General features: G+C 43.8%; 1 long non-coding RNA gene across 1 annotated transcript; it reads right to left on the bottom strand.

The window, feature by feature from the left end:
- Nucleotides 1-1,393: 1,393 nt before the first annotated feature.
- On the bottom strand, nt 1,394-15,326 carry LOC136643758 (uncharacterized). Its single transcript, XR_010794058.1, has 3 exons — nt 15,246-15,326; nt 12,964-13,049; nt 1,394-1,580 (listed from the first exon to the last, which is right to left on the bottom strand). It is a non-coding gene; the product is annotated as an uncharacterized lncRNA (long non-coding RNA).
- Nucleotides 15,327-16,724: the final 1,398 nt, after the last annotated feature.

The following is a 16,724-nucleotide window of genomic DNA, read 5'->3' as shown; positions in this document are numbered from 1 at the left end:
GGGTAGGATTAAAAGCTTCCGAAAAAAGACTTACTGGAGTCGCTCAAGCTGTTCTATTGGTCCCAGATCGGTAAGCCATATAACATACATGGCAATACCATTGCTTTTTATTATTGTTGTTATGTTATTAATTCATAAAGCATCTAATATTTTTAAGTGCAATCAAAAAATTGTAAACAAACACAAGTCCTGTTCAGAAGTTATACCCCCCCCCCCCATATGTTCCTGGACCTGTGTGGACTACCTGCTGGTGTGACCAGCTTGGCCTTCACCCTTTACCCACGCACTAAGACTTGCTCCCAGCCTCCCTGAAATCAGCAATTAGCTGCAAGATGCTCCTGATGACAGCCACCTGGGACTATTCCCTTTCTCCACTCTCCTCTCATCCACAACTCTTCTGCTCCGCTCCTCTCCTCATTTCTGAAGCTACAATGCAAAACAGTGAAGACAATCCCCCACCTATCTGCTCCCTGAGGCTACTGCCTCAGAGCCCAATCCTATCCAGTTTTCCAGTGCTGCTGCATTTGTGCCAATGGGGCAGGCACTGCAATCTTATGGTGGGGCAGCAGTCACACAGGCCTCCTTAAGGTATGGGAACATTTGTTCCTTTACCTTGAGGCTGCCTTGCGACTGCACTGGTGCTGGAAAATTGGATAGGATTGGGCCCTCAGTCAGTCTCATGGAGAGACTGGCCCTAGTTATAAGGTTGAATAACAGCTGCTGGGTCAGTCTTACTTCAGAATCTAGGGTATTTTTTATTCCAATTATCATATAGAGAGTGAGTTAAAAAGTTGAACTATCCATGGTACATTAAAGGTATTCCATAGCCCCTTTCTCCACTGCAGGTACACTGATGTCAAAACCTGCTTGCTGTAGAAATGGACTAGAGAAAAGGAGCCAAAGGATCCAGAGAACAAATTAGAGATAAAACGGAGTCACCAACAACTACTGACAGAACTAGTACTCTTCCAGCCTGCAGAACATTCAAATGATTAGTCATCCAAATCAGGTAAGTGGGACCCATGACCAATACCCTTCTTATGCAGGCCTGTGCAATAATCTCGGGGGGGAGGGGTGTCTTCTTGCATTGGCCAAAACAGCCAATCTGACTACATTGTCAGGTTTCTGCAGATTAGTGCCACAAGTGCTACTATGCTTGTTGAACAGGAAAGACAATAAATGAGTATCACAGCAACAACACACTGACGAAGGGATCTCTATCTGCTAAGAAACAACCAGTGTGATCCAGTCAAAGCTTTTATTGAACTATATCAGCAACAGAGCAGCATCTGAAAGCAAAACACACAAGTGGGGTTGACCACCACTTCCTCCAAGCTAGGCTGTTGGCCATTGCAAATTATCCAACAGACAGACAAGAAAGAAGTGCCTTTTGAGGTCTGGCTACATCAGTTGATTCACTGTCTGCCATGGAGTTTGCAAAGCCACAGGGGCCTGACTGGAATGAGGCGATTGGCAACCTCGCTGAGCAGCAGCTGGTTTCACATTCTGGTCACCATAGGCAGGCAGGCAGGCAGCTTTCCTTGAGGTTTACATAGTGTCTTCGACTGTGGGGCAGCTGTCTGTGGGTGACAAGGAGAAACACAGATTGAGGAACAAAAGACTCAATAGCATCAGCAACACCTGTTCCCTGCATTTATATGCATGTTTGATGTTTGTGAGGGAGAGTGGTGCCACCAGAGGGTACATGCAGTGGTGCCTTGCTACCTGACAAGGGAAAGGCAGAGTAGGAATTTGGTAAAGAAAGAAAATCTACTGCATACTGATACAATGGGTGGGCACTATAGGGGTGAGAACTATGATTACTGGCAACTCAGTTTGAGTACTGATAAACCACATCTACTCCACAATGAAGGTACTTGCAGGACAATGCTGTTTGTAATTGTAGAATTTTGAGTCAACATGTGGTTTAGCATGAGCAACAAGGAAATTGTTGCTCTCATTGCAAATGTGCCTGACTTTATGCCATGCTTTTCCTTGCTGGCAATTTACCCATCATTCATGGTGGAACTCCTCACATTAATTTTGTTTCAAGTCACTTGAAGATACATGTAAGGCGAACTTAAGAATAGTCTGGTACATATCTTACTTCCTGGGCATCCCAGTGGCATTGCCAATGTATTCTCCTCCCTTGGGCAGATGCCATCCTCCTGATGCAAAACACCCCCCTTACCCACCATGCTGAGCGACACGTACTCTGGCAACAACTGGCCTGGGCCCATCTGATGCGCAGGCACAAAGCATAGCACCCAGAAGTAGTTTGGTGGTGATGTGATGACATCAGTGCATCAATGCAACACAGCCAATGGCTTCCAGAAAGCTGTGATTTGTGGCCAATTGGATGCAAGGGTAGGTGGGGGGGAACTTTCAGCTCCAAATGTGGCATGAAGGCTACTTGGCAGGGGCTTGGGCAATGTGCCTGTCATCCCCTGCCACACCCCACCGCATGTCACCCAGGCTGGTCCACCAACTCACGCCTCCTTAGTGACACCACTGAATCAACCAAAAGCTTAAACACAGTATGCTGTCTGCACATTGGAGAAGATAGATATATCTCAGTGTGAAGAACAAGTTAAAATCACTGGCTCCGATCTCACTCTGTTTTGTAGGCCAGAAGCCATTTTGAAGCAGCTATGGGAACAGAGCTTGTTAGTAGGCTAAGAGCAGCTTCTTATCATTGTCCCAGCCTAGCAGCAGTAAAGGATCCTGATAAAAAAGCTGGTAACAAGGACATGATATTTGAAGTAACAATTTGCAGCAGCAGTGATTTTCCAGTTGGGAGGGGTCAGAGTGAGTGACCTGCTGTAACACCAGCTGGTGAGGTCATTTGTCAGACACTTTGGTTGGTCTGGAATCTGGCTGGACAAAAGGTAATTTTAAGGTATTGAAAAACTGTTGGTGAGTAGGGATGAGCTACTTCTTGCCTTTTCCAGCATGGGCAGCTGTTTGTATCACCCATGGAATGGCAGGTTAAAAAGAGGCTATCCTCAGGGTTAAAAGATCCTGGTGAGCATTTGGAATAAGTAAGCTCAGGAGCTTGGTTTTATTTTAGCATTGTGTGTATATTGCATTTATTCTCTCAAATACTTAATGCCTTTCAAGAAATATATAACCATAATTCTATTCTTTAAATAAACAATTTATTATCACAGGCTTTTGTTTGTGTGAATACAAAGGAACCGATCTATCTAAGTCTGGCCCTTGGCTAGATGATTAGCTGTTAAAAGAGGTGGTGGCACCTACTGTAGGGCAGTTTACCCTGAGGATTTGCACATCTATGTTTGGGATGTCTGACCAGCCAGGTTGATGTGTTCAAGAACTTGTACTCTATGTAAGGCTTATATGCCTGGGAACTGTGTTTGGCTTTTGCATGAAGTGCTAAGACCTTTGAGATAGCAGACTACACAATCTAAGAACAGGCATTTCTGACTCAAAGGGAGAATTAAGACAATGAACCAAGAGCATGTAGGAATGGTCAAAGGGATGAAAGACCGTGACACTCTGCAAGTGACATTTTCATGAACTTCAACAGTTTCCCAACATTAATAAAGAAGAGGATGGGACTGAAGTTTATTTACTTGACTGATCTTTTTTGCCTTTGGCTCTATCTTTAGCTGTCAGAGCAAAGCTTGTCATGTAAAATATTCTAGTACTAGGCTGCACCGCTGTAGTAACAGGAGAAGAAAGAAATCGTTCTCTGTATTCTGGTAAGTGGGCACAATCATCTCTTTCCCACAATTCCCCAGCCACCACTGGTGTAGCAACAGAAGACAGGAAGCAGATTTTGCTGGGGGAAGTAGAATATACACGACTGCCTTCTTGTCTATGTTCCTCTTCATGTATAGGAAAAAATTACTATATCAAAATATAATCCCCCAAAATGTAAATCCTGATTTGCTGTTTTCAGAGAAAGTATAACAAAGAGTATCCTTCCAATTATTGCTGCTTCTTGTACCTAAGAACCACAAAAATAGAATTACAAATGGAAACTGCTAGTCAATATATTGTAACAGCATGCAATATGCATCTCCAGAATCAACTCCTGGGCTAGGGAGATAGTAAAGATGAACCAAGAGAGTTCATCTGTTGGCTGAGAAACAAGTCCTTCTGAAAACACCTATTCAATGTAACTTCCCTGGCACAGATGCAACTGTGCCAATGGGGTACCAACTGCATCCAATTGGGGGAGATTGAGTCCCAGAGGCCTCCTTGAGGTAAGGGAATATTGATTCCCTTGCCTCAGAGTGCGCCTCTGCTGTCCCCATGGGTCTACTCAGATCTGCACTAGCAATTTTGCTGGTACAAGTCCAAGTGGACCTGGATAGGTGGATCAAAGCCTAGAAGGAGATAGGTGGAGCTGCTGCAGCCAATAATTGTCCCCTTCTAACCTCAGCACATACACCCCTTTCTCTCCCCAGTCTCCATCCCCTTCCTGTTCTGCCCATTCCCTGACTTTAGTGCCAACTTACAGGTGCCAGAGCTCCCGTGGTGGCCACTGTTGCCTTTGTTACTTATGATTTGTCAGGCCAGGATGTATGGCACGTAGCGTTTTATGGCAGCCATAAAGCTGCTGCTTCTCCAGACCATGTGTTCTGGTGAAGCAGCAGGGCTGAATCACAGCCTGAGTGAGTGGCCTTGTAGTTTTGTAGCCCTGTGTTGATAAAACAACTGTTCCCTAACTGGGACCTTGGCATCTCTGAGGAATAATCTTCAGGACTGAGATACTGGATTAGATTGCAAAGCTATGTAGTAATATCTCATAGCTTCTCCCTTGCTAGATGCACTAGCAGGGTTGACCCTACTGTGAAACAGAGGGAGGCTAGATTACCAGTGAGTGGGTATTGTTGTTGTTGGCAACCTTCAGTCTCAAGAGACTATGGTATCGCGCTCTGAAGGGTGGTTCTGGAACAGCATCTAGTGTGGCTGAAAAGGCCAATTCGGGAGTGACAATCCCTTCCACAATGGGAGCAAGTGCAGTCTGTCCCTGGTCTGTCTCCCTGGCTATGGGCCTTCCTTCTTTGCGTCTTAGCCTCAGACTGTTGGCTAAGTGTCTCTTCAAACTGGGAAAGGCCATGCTGCACAGCCTGCCTCCAAGCGGGCCGCTCAGAGGCCAGGGTTTCCCACTTGTTGAGGTCCACTCCTAAGGCCTTCAGATCCTCTTGCAGATGTCCTTGTATCGCAGCTGTGGTCTACCTGTAGGGCGCTTTCCTTGCACGAGTTCTCCATAGAGGAGATCCTTTGGGATCCGGCCATCATCCATTCTCACGACATGACCGAGCCAACACAGGCGTCTCTGTTTCAGCTAGGGATTCCAGCACGTGCTAGGGATTCCAGCACGTTCCAGGACTGTGTTGTTAGGAACTTTGTCCTGCCAAGTGATGCCGAGAATGCGTCGGAGGCAGCGCATGTGGAAAACGTTCAGTTTCCTCTTCTGTTGTGAGCAGAGAGTCCATGACTCGCTGCAGTACAGAAGTGTACTCAGGACGCAAGCTCTGTAGACCTGGATCTTGGTATGTTCCGTCAGCTTCTCGTTGGACCAGACTCTCTTTGTGAGTCTGGAAAACGTGGTAGCTGCTTTACTGATGCATTTGTTTAGTTCGGAATCGAGAGAAAGAGTGTCAGAGATCGTTGAGCCAAGGTACACAAAGTCATGGACAACCTCCAGTTCATGCGCAGAGATTGTAATGCAGGGAGGTGAGTCCACATCCTGAACCATGACCTGTGTTTTCTTCAGGCTGATCGTCAGTCCAAAATCTTGGCAGGCCTTGCTAAAACGATCCATGAGCTGCTGGAGATCTTTGGCAGAGTGGGTAGTGACAGCTGCATTGTCAGCAAAGAGGAATTCACGCAGACATTTCAGCTGAACTTTGGACTTTGCTCTCAGTCTGGAGAGGTTGAAGAGCTTTCCGTCTGATCTGGTCCGGAGATAGATGCCTTCTGTTGCGGTTCCAAAGGCATGCTTCAGCAGGACAGTGAAGAAAATCCCAAACAAGGTTGGTGCAAGAACACAGCCCTGAGTGGGTATTAAAGGATCACAAACGGTTTGTTGTCAAGACTTAAATCAAGACATGAGTGACATAGGGAGTAATCCTAACCACTTATGTCAGTGCTTTCCAGCACTGGCATAGCGGTGCCAATGGGACATGTGCTGCATCCTGCAGTTGGGTGTCACTCACGGAGGCCTCCTCAAAGTAAGGGAATGTTTGTTCCCTTACCTCGGAGCTGCATTGCCCTTATGTCAGTGCCAGAAAGCACTGACATAAGGGGTTAGGATTGCGCCCATAATTGGATTGGGGACAATTAAGGTCAGAAAGGTGATGTAAGATTCATGGAGAGTCAGGGCAGAGCAAGGCAGAGAAACTGAAGAACAAGCAAAGAGGTTGAAGGGACACTCGGGTTCTATAACAGGAGCTGTCAACCTCTGTGAGCTTCTTGTTAAGAAGCTGCTGTGGAATAGGACAAGAAAGCTCAGTAGACCTTGCATGAGCTAGGTGAGGTAGAAGAGAAATAATTCCTAGCAAGTATACTATTCTATTGCTGGAAGGGTGACTTTGCCACCTATTATTCATTCATCAGTTCAGAGTATAAACTCACTCATCCCTGGAGCTCAGAGCCACTTACAGTGGGTTTTCCCCCTTCTAAATGTGTTTGTCCTGTCCCCAAGGAAAATAATGAACTAAAAATGACACTGTAGTCTCAAAAATAAATTTAAAAAGAAAAGTTCGTCTAAGTGTTTATAGATCTCTGCCCAGGAGGCAAGCAGACGTTAACTTCCAAGTCCTGGAATGCTCCTTCTCTTCCTGCAGCACCAACTAGCAATGGCAAACAGCAAAATGATCTTACAGACCGATCCTACTTAAATTCTCTGCTGGCAGAACACAAGAATTAGACAATCGGATTGGGCTGTTAATGTCTCCCAACCTTTTTTGTCCCTCAGACAAGTCTGCCGCACCTCCAAAGTTAAGAGAAAGAGAGTTCAGGAAATGTGTGGGTTTCTGTAGAAGGGAGTATTTGCTTCTCTCTATTATGCAATGCCGTTTCTATGGTACATGCAAATGTGCCTGGGGAGTTCCACAGCACACAGCATGTCAGAAATAATTTTAAAGATTAAAAAACCATGAGCAAAACATTTGGACATTGCTTAGATATTTGCTTTTGATTTATAAATGCAGTTGAATCTACACATGTCCTATTCCTTAAAATAAGTTATCTGGGGACAGGATTTTCTTAATAAGCTCTTCTATTTGTTTAAAAAAGTACCCTGGATGCCACTTTCCGCAAGCCACTTTCCTTCTCTGGTCTTTTGGGTATTCTCTGGAAACTGGTTTTGCTGTAATGCAGGGGGAAAAAATTAACATTTCAGCAACATGTTTGGGTCAAATATTTAAGCTGGGGCCCACAGTGGAATTAATATTACTTCACAAATATCACAAGGGCTTTTACTTGCAATGATTTATATACCAATTTTTGAGTCTACTCAGTGATACCAACGGATTCTTGCAAGTGAGCACTACTTATATTTTTGAAGATTTATACCCTGCCTTTTGATTGAATTGTCCTCAAGGTGAATTACAACAAATTGCAACAATAAAGAAATCTCTTTATGTGCACACTCACAGACACACAGAGGCATGGCCTGAAGGCAAATCACATCTGAGGTGTACAAAATTTGTTGCTGCCCTCACTGCCACCTCCTCCTAGTCACCCAGCTAGGAGGGGTACAATCCGTGTGATCTTTTTCTCACTCCCTTGCATCCAAGCAGGGCTGCTGCTAAAAATAAAATCAGGTCTACCCCCCTCCCACTCGCTCCTCCTTCACATAGTTCTTTTAAATAAAACAGGAAGTGCAGAACACACTGGGACCAGTTCCACTATGTCCTGCACTTCCTGTTTTGTTTAAAGGGTCTGCAGGAGGAAGGAGCAAGATAAAAATAGGGGCCAGATGCTACCTTTCAAGCCACTCATCTTTAGTGAGTGGGAGGCAGCGTGTAGCGCTCCATCTGGGACTGGTTGGAGAAAGGCGGCAGCAGCAGCCTCTGAGTGAAATCTGCTACTCAACATGAGCTGTATCATCTGCATCATGGACAAGCTGGCCCTTATTCACACCTCAGTAACTCTTATTCCTTTGGTTGATGGCAGAGGCCAGATTGTTCAATCTTTGGGCAGTTGGCCATTTGAGCAGTGTTCTTTCTGGCAGGGAGGAGTGACACAAGCTCTGTGCAGCTGCTCCTTCTCTGGCTGACAGATAAGGCCAGGGCAAGCTGGCCTTTCCCTTGCCTGCTATTCTTCTTGAGAGGTAGGTGAAGCAGCCTTTCAGTGGTCCTTGTCATTCTGACCAGAGCAGAGACCAGAGCATTATGCAGGTACTGTACTGTATGGCAGAAACCAGGCAACTCTACTCTCGGTCTCTCTATGGATATGGCTGATATATTTTTTTCATATTCAAGGCTATTTTGAACATTGTTTTTCCCCCAAATTCTCTTTAGTTCTTATAGTGGAAAATGTGGGTGAAGTGTTACATTTGAATAATAACACAGGTATCTGTTCTGTTCCTTGTATGCACCTGTATGAAGCTGTGTCCCATATGAAGTGGCTGTCCAGTTCGGCTTCACACTAAGGTCCTGTAAAGAGCCAGACAGAATCCCCTTAAGTTGATTCTATGTAAGACAAACTTTGACAACTGCCCTTAATGATAGTGAGTTTTAATTGTGAATGGCTGGCTTTTTTTGTTTTTACTTTCTAAGGCTGCAATCCTATCCACACCTACCTGGGAGTAAGCCCCATTGACCATAATGGGACTTAGTAGACATGCATAGAATTGGATGCATAAACTTTTTAGTGTTATGTTTCAAAAAAAATAGTATCTGTATTGTATTGGGTTTCCTTCTCAGTTTTGTGTTTTTAATTTCCGTAAGCTGCCTCAGACTCTGATGTGCTGGAAAAGTGGGCTAAAATCTTTTAAATAAACTAAAATAAGAATCATGTGTGGCCTTTAGCCACCCAAGTCTTTGTCCAGTGTTTTGTCCAGTGCTCATATGGTAATTTTTGCAACAGAGCTCAACATCATTATGTACTAAAGTCCTTTATTTTGCTGTCTATGTTTTCAGTGTCCAAGGAGGTTTCTCTCGTTTGTAGACAGGACGTTTTTGGCTCAGTCTTGTTCCTACAAATGTCCTTTCATCTGTCCTGAAAAAAAGCAATGTCACTGCTATTCAAGGTTACAGCGATACCCAAAACCGTTCTTTCCATCAGAGCAGCTGCATGAGGGATGGATGGCACTGACTCATTTGGCTGGCTAATTAAGGGCTCAACCTTAAAAGAGTTTTCTTGAGGATCTGAGTCAGCTTTATATTTAGGCAAGCCAAAAATCCACATGATTTCAAGTTCCAAGGAATTATTTCAGCCAAAGTCACTACAATTTGATTACAGAAACTACAAAAAAATGTCTTAAAACATGGACAAAAAGTTTCCCGTTTTCTGAGAATATGCTTCTTCACAGATGACTGGAAATGAATAAACTGCAGCTTATAGGGTAGATTTTTGTATGCATGTGAGGATACTTGAAAGTTTGAGTGGAAAGCCTAAGGTTAGAAAAAAAAGAATCTGAAATTTGAAGAAAGAACCATTTGAGAGGTTTAAGAAAGCAATTTGGTGGGAGATGGGAGATTACTTTTCCATTAAAACAAATGGGGCTAAGGCATAATCCTGTCCATACTTATCTGGGGAAAGCCCAGCTGAACAAAGTGGGACTTAACTGTTGAATGAACATGCATTGGGTCACACCCTAATTATTTCCCAATCTTCGGTACTCTGCAACATCCCCCACATGGCAAACGCAGTGCCTGGCTCCCAAAAGTGACAAGGGATGACATCATCACCAGTTACTTCTGGGTTCGGAAGCCATGTGAGATGCTACAAACATAGGTAAAAGGCTTGTGGTGGTGGGAGAGCCTTCCCCAGCATGTGAAAACTGTGTGCAGGAGCTCGACCTGCTTGGCTGAGCCTCCTACTGCCATCTGTAGTGTCCCATGCAGTCACACTGCTGGCTAGCTGTGGTGACACACAATGCCCCAGGGAGTGCCTCAGGATGCCTTCAGGTGTCGTGACACAGTTTTAGAACCCCTGCCCTACATACTTAACTTTAGGCAGGACCAAGCCTGACAATTCACACCTGGGTCTGACTGTCTAAATTCTGTAACAATTGTGTCTATTGATATGAAATAACAGCCAAACAAAGCTACCAAGTCCTTTACCTGCAGATTGGGTATTAACGGCTTTGCTGACAAATCTTCCAGGACAATCTGTTTATTTTTAGCTGTGATACAAGGAATTAATTTCATGGAAGGCTTGGCCTCCACACAAGGACAAAAGAAAATGTTGGCCTTTGCCTGACACATTATTAGATGCTGTAAAAATGCATATAACATTGGGACTCTTCAGTAAGAACAACATGACTGGATGGAAAGAGATGCTTGGAGGCATATGCTACAACATACTGAAAAATGAACTATACCTTCATTCTACTGCTGATAAAGTTGTAAAACCATTTCTTATGGATAGTTCCTGAATAAATAATATGAGTAGCATTAAAATAAGGGAAAAGAGCAGTGGTACCTAAACTGTGAGCTGTGGCTCTCCAGGGAGCTGCAGAATCCTCACAAAAACTGCCACTCTATACAATGTATAGCAGTGGCACTCAAAGTTGCGACAGCTGCACACTGGGAATGAGGTCCCTGATGCAACTGGTACTTACAGTTCTGGCATGCTGTGGGACTTCATGTCTACAGATCAGGACAACACAATGCTCTGGCCAGTCGTGTCTATGGTGCAATGCCCCAGTGGATATTGTGCCTGGATTTCCGCGAAGACACGACTGCCCAGAGTATCATGTTGTCCTGATCTAGGAACATAAAGTCCTGCAGCATGCCAGAACCGTAAGTGCCAGTCACGAGGGAAGGATTCATGGATTCCATGGATTCAGCCCTCAGGCTGGGGTTTGACCAGCCCTGATGTATAGGATTGTAGCCCTAATGTGGAGCCATGGCCAATGGCCCAGTGTGTCAAGGGAGCTGCCAGTCAAAAAAGTTTGGAAACCACATTCAAAACATTAAGGAAAGTCCATTTCTTAGCTCCAGAACTCAGATGCATTGCATCCAGTTTTAGATAACCAATTCAGATGCAGATTTCAAAACCCCTATCCCCAACACATGAACTCATTCAGACTATCCCACAATGTGCTGAAGTCAATATTATAATACACAATAGTTTTACATTAGTGGTTTTCACACTTTCTCACCTCAGAGAATTCTTTCCCACATTGACTTGGTTGCTTGGAAAAACCTGCACATCTGCCTTATCCCTTGCAGAAAGTCTCATAATGTTCTAGGGCAGGGTGGTCCAACTTTTAACAGCCGGGAAGTGGGGCGCACAACTTTGGCATCATCCCTTGCATGCACAGACACTCAAGATAATTGGCAGTGACATGATGACATCACTGCCAATTATGTCCAGGTTCTGAGCTTGCCAAAGTCACTTGGCAGGTTCAGGAGGCAGAGGTGGTGGTTGTGGGTGCAATAGAACTTTTCGAGGGCTGCCAAAAAGGGCCTTGCAGGTCACATGAGGTCTGCAGATCTCATGTTGGCAAGGACAGATCCAGTATTTGTGTTTGGGGGGGGGGGGTACCCATGAGCACTACCAACTCCAAAGCCCAGGTCAACCAGGCAGGTAGCTCTGGGTGGAACTTAATGTCCTCCATGGCTGAGATTTGCTAGGTGGGTAGATCTGGGCTCCTGCCTGGACTTGGACCCCAGATCTACCTGCCTGGTAGACCTGGGTTCCCATTCTGCCTCTTCCAGGTGGATAGACCTGGGTTCCTGGCTGTGCTTGGACTGTTTCCTGTCCTGGTAGGTGCCCTTCCCCTCTGGTGTTAGTTGGGGGGCCACGCACCCATGGTCCTCTCTTGGACCCACCCCATGTTAGACTACCCTGTTCTAAGGTGCAAACTGAGTTTATACGGAGCACTGTACAGGCCCAAGGGGCCTCACCATCACCACACATGTACTGAGAGTATTCCCCAGAGCACACCCAACACTTCTTTATTTTTATGTATTGCAAGGAAAAACCATGAGTATCTTTCAGTCAATATATCTGCCTTTATTGAGCTTCCCAGTGACAAATTATTGATAAGCTTTCAAAGAACCCAGGGCTGTGTGGAAAACAGTTGGAACCCATTGGTTTAAAGCAGGGGTGTCCAAAGTTTTTGGCAGGAGGGCCACATCAGCTCTCTGACACTGTGTCGGGGGGGGGCCGGGGGGAAAAAAGAATTAATTTACATTTAAAATTTGAATAAATTTACATAAGTTTACATAAATGAATATATTAAAGATGAACTTATATGAGTGAATGAAGGTCTTGAAATAGCTCAAGGCCTATAAAAGGCCTTGCACAAAGCAAGGCTGGTCTTTCCTTTGCTGCCGCTGCTGCATCACAGATGTGAAACAGCAAGCAGTGGAGGGAGCCCTCATCCCATAGCTCAAGCAAGAGGTCAAACCGTTGCCCTCAGGCTGAGAGCAGTTGCATCGGGCCAGTGTGGGCTCCAACAAATCTCCAGAGGGCCAGAGGCTCATTGGAGACTGGGGACTCCCTGAGGGCCGCATTGAGAGGTCTCGAGGGCTGCAAGTGGCCCCCGGGCCGGGGTTTGGGCACCCCTGGTTTAAAGCATAGAATAGGATACGTAGACACTTGGCCACAATGCAGAAATAAGAGACGCCAAGCAATGTCTTGCAAAGATAAGCTCCTTAATTAAACAGTACCTTGGTTGTCGGATGGGGGACTATTCTTGCATGCAAATATGCAATTTAAGTCGACCAGTAGGACTATAACACATTTTAATAGGTTATAATACATTATCCCTCAGCTTAATGTTCTGGCAACATATTCATTTACCTGTTTTATATTCCTTAGCGTGTCATAAATTTCAAAAATATCCTTTTTACTCTATGTTACTGTCACTTTAACCAATGTAACTCCGCCTGCAGAACAGAAATATAAAATAATGAATAGCTGATAGGAACAGTTTCCCTACTACAAGTCTATATGAACATTCATTCATGGAAATAGCAATATTTTCACTTCTATTGAGCAAATAACACATGCAAACAATACATACATACATACAAAGTAGAACCTCTTTAAGTTGACCACCCAAGGGACTGGAGGAAATTGGTCAACATAGGGAGGTGGTCAACATACGGAAAAAAAGCATTTAAATATTATCATGTTTAGCTCCCAGCACAACAAATGCAAGGCCAAGTTATTATTTAGATTGGATTTTTAAAAAGTTTTATTGCAAATATCAATGAGAATTGATCCTCTTGTGATGCTTACTATTTATATAATCTATATCTATATCAAGAAACAGAGAATAAACAGCCCACAATCAGTGTTTTTAAAAAAAAAAAACCCTGAAAATTCATAAGCTTAAAAAAATTGTAAGTTTAAAAAAAAATACTTGGTTTCATAGCAGACAGGCAGACCAATGCTATCCCTTGCCAGCCCATAGCATGTAGCATGTGATATAGCCCCAACAGCTAAAAAACAACAACACTTTTTGACTTAGGCTGCCTGGTCTCCAATGGGTCTCCTCAGATTCACTAAATGCCAGAAGGTGTTTGATATGGTCCCTCACTAAAAGCTGTTGAGTGTACAATATAAGTGTAAAGTAATGCACTGGTGATGGGAACCAAAGTGAAAGAACAGTGGCTTCACTATGCACAAGCAACCTCATGTCCCTCACAATTTGGTACATGTCCAGGTACAATCGTCAGCCGGCGCAGGTTTGTTGGCTATGTGCAGTCTGCCCACCTATAAAAACCCTTTTGCACACGCGCTAGCAGGCATAAGGGCAACTTACGGAGCATAAATTGTGCAATGGTCTGTGCAATGGTCGAAGTGGTCAAGATATAACTTACGGAGGTGGTCAATATAGAGAGGTTAGTCTCCCATCGTGTACATGTAGTGTCTGTCCATACTGTGAAAATTAGGTCAACTTAAGGAGGTGGTCAATATAGAGAGGTGGTCAACTTTGGAGGTTCTACTGTATATAACAAGCACTCAGACTTCTTATGAGTAATAAATTTCATTCTATGGAATAATTCTTTAACTACGAACTTATTTTTAGAAATAGAATTGACATTCTGTACTCAACACTCAACTAACTATGTAATTGAATGCACAACAGCAATCTAGGATTTCAAATTCTGAACATTAAAATTAGAACTTTGGCTTAAATTGCACAAATATATATATTTTTTTAAAGGAGTAAGGGGGGTAGCAATGTTTGAATGATGTGCTAAAATTGTTCAAAGTAAAAACTAGAGCATTTGAGAATGCTTTTCATTGCACTAAAAATGAAACATTTCAGAATGGTTCAATTTCAATACTTCATTATTTTAATTTTGTACTGGAATTTCAATTTACCAACCTAAAGGAAAAGGTTGATCAGAAAATGAAGTCAATTCATCTGCTCTGTTTATCATTTTGAATAGCAAATACAAATACAATTGATGGATGTGTCTGTAATGTTACAAGCCAGATTTGACAAAGAGGCAGAGAAAGGCATTATAAGGCTTGGTTAGAGCCCTTTACACCTGTTTCAGCAGATGGAGCAGAATTATTAAAACAAATGACATGGCAATGAATATAAAATGACTCCCTGAGGAGCAAGGTTGCTTTGAAATTAAGCTGACATATTTATAATGCAATGAATTAAAAGGGAGTTGTTAAGGAGCCTGTATTTTATGGTCTGGATGTAGCATAGGTTACCTTATTGATCTTCATGATGCAGTCTTCTCTACAAAGCAAACAGCTTTGGCTTGTAGTTAGAGATGCAATTTGGTAAGTTACAGCCCTTTGAGTGCTTTATATATATAAAGGAGTGTGCATGCATAGTTGAGTGCTTTATATAGACAGGAGTGTGCATGCATAGTTATGTGGTGGTGGTGGGGGAAGATACTTGTGACCTTATCTTCACTAACTCTGTTATATGCAAGTAAGTTGGTAGCAACAAAGGAGAGCGCCTTCTCAGTGGTGGTGCTACAACTTTGAAATTCATATAGGGGAGTTTTTAAAAAACAGATCAGCAACTACTTGGGTGGTTTAGGAGGGTTCTTCTTTCTTTTAAATAAATTTTTAAACTTATACTTATTGTAAATTTTTAATTTACTTACTTGACTTTATTTTGTTGTGTGAGGGGGTGTAAAAATTTTTCCTGTTTGATGATGTCACTTCTGGCCCATGACATCACTTCCTGTGGGTACCAACAGATTGTCATTCTAAAAGTGGGTCCCGGTGCTTAAAAGTTTGAGAACCACTGCTCTATATGCTTATGGGGGTGGGGTGGGAGGAGAGACCCTATTGAACTCATTGAGATTATTTTTGTGTAGACATGCATAGGATTGAGCTGCAAGAGTCTAATATTACGCTTTTGCCCACTGTTACTAGAAGTGCTCAGAGAACATATTGGTTCATGGCACACCCCAACAGAAAATGACATTTAACATGGATGAGATGGGGATATAGATACAAACACAGCAATATTTATTTGGTGGGGGATAAATACACAATATTTAAGAAGGGATGAAAAATCAAGGGTAAACAGCAAATGAGCAGTGATTTAAGAGTATATGCAGTATGTCTAACACACATTCTCACTGCTAGAACCTAAGCAGTATTGCTTATGACATAAAATAAAGACACATGGAGAAGCCTAACTTCTAAAGGGGAAGGAAATGTTGAGACACAAAATGGAGGAGGGGAGAGGGATGTCCTGCTGAAAACACACACAGAAGTAGCACACAGATTCCAGAAATGTGCAGGAAGCATAGATTTCTGACAAGAGGATAGAGCCTCAAGTGGCAGAGAAATAAGCAGTGGCATACCTAGCATATTTGACATCTGTGATGTTTGCCTCTTTGCCTCAGACTGTTGGCAAAGTGTCTCTTCAAACTGGGAAAGGCCATGCTGCACAGCCTGCCTCCAAGCGGGCCGCTCAGAGGCCAGGGTTTGTTGGACTTGTTGAGGTCCATCCCTAAGGCTTTCAGATCCCTCTTGCAGATGTCCTTGTATCACAGCTGTGGTCTACCTGTAGGGTGCTTTCCTTGCACGAGTTCTCCATAGAGGAGATCCTTTGGGATCCGGCCATCATCCATTCTCACGACATGACCGAGCCAATGCAGGCGTCTCTGTTTCAGCAGTGCATACATGCTAGGGATTCCAGCATGTTCCAGGACTGTGTTGTTAGGATTATCACTCCCGGATTGGCCTTTTCAGCCACACTAGACGCTGTTCCAGAACCACCTTTCAGAGCGCTATACCATAGTCTTTCGAGACTGAAGGTTGCCAATACAATGATGGACCAGGCCTCCACCTTGTGATTCCTAGGGGCGGCCAGGTCTACCAGCTGCTTTGTTATGTTTTTGACACCCTGGGCATATTTGACACCAGGGGCGGATCACTCCGCCCTGCCCTGCTACTATGAATCATCACTAAATTGTGCTACCAGTTTGGTGCATGTAAAGATAGTGGAGGAAGGAGGAAAGATACAGAAGACTATTGCAGCCCAATAGACCTCTCTGCAGCTGCTGTGACAGTTTCATTGGACCATGTAGCAAGACAGGATCCAAGGGGGTAGGTAGCTGAGATAAAGA

Source organism: Tiliqua scincoides, chromosome 3 (assembly GCF_035046505.1).
Source record: "Tiliqua scincoides isolate rTilSci1 chromosome 3, rTilSci1.hap2, whole genome shotgun sequence".
Lineage (NCBI taxonomy): Eukaryota > Metazoa > Chordata > Lepidosauria > Squamata > Scincidae > Tiliqua > Tiliqua scincoides.
The sequence above is the reverse complement of the archived record's forward strand: the minus strand, read 5'-3'. Positions and strand labels throughout refer to the sequence as shown.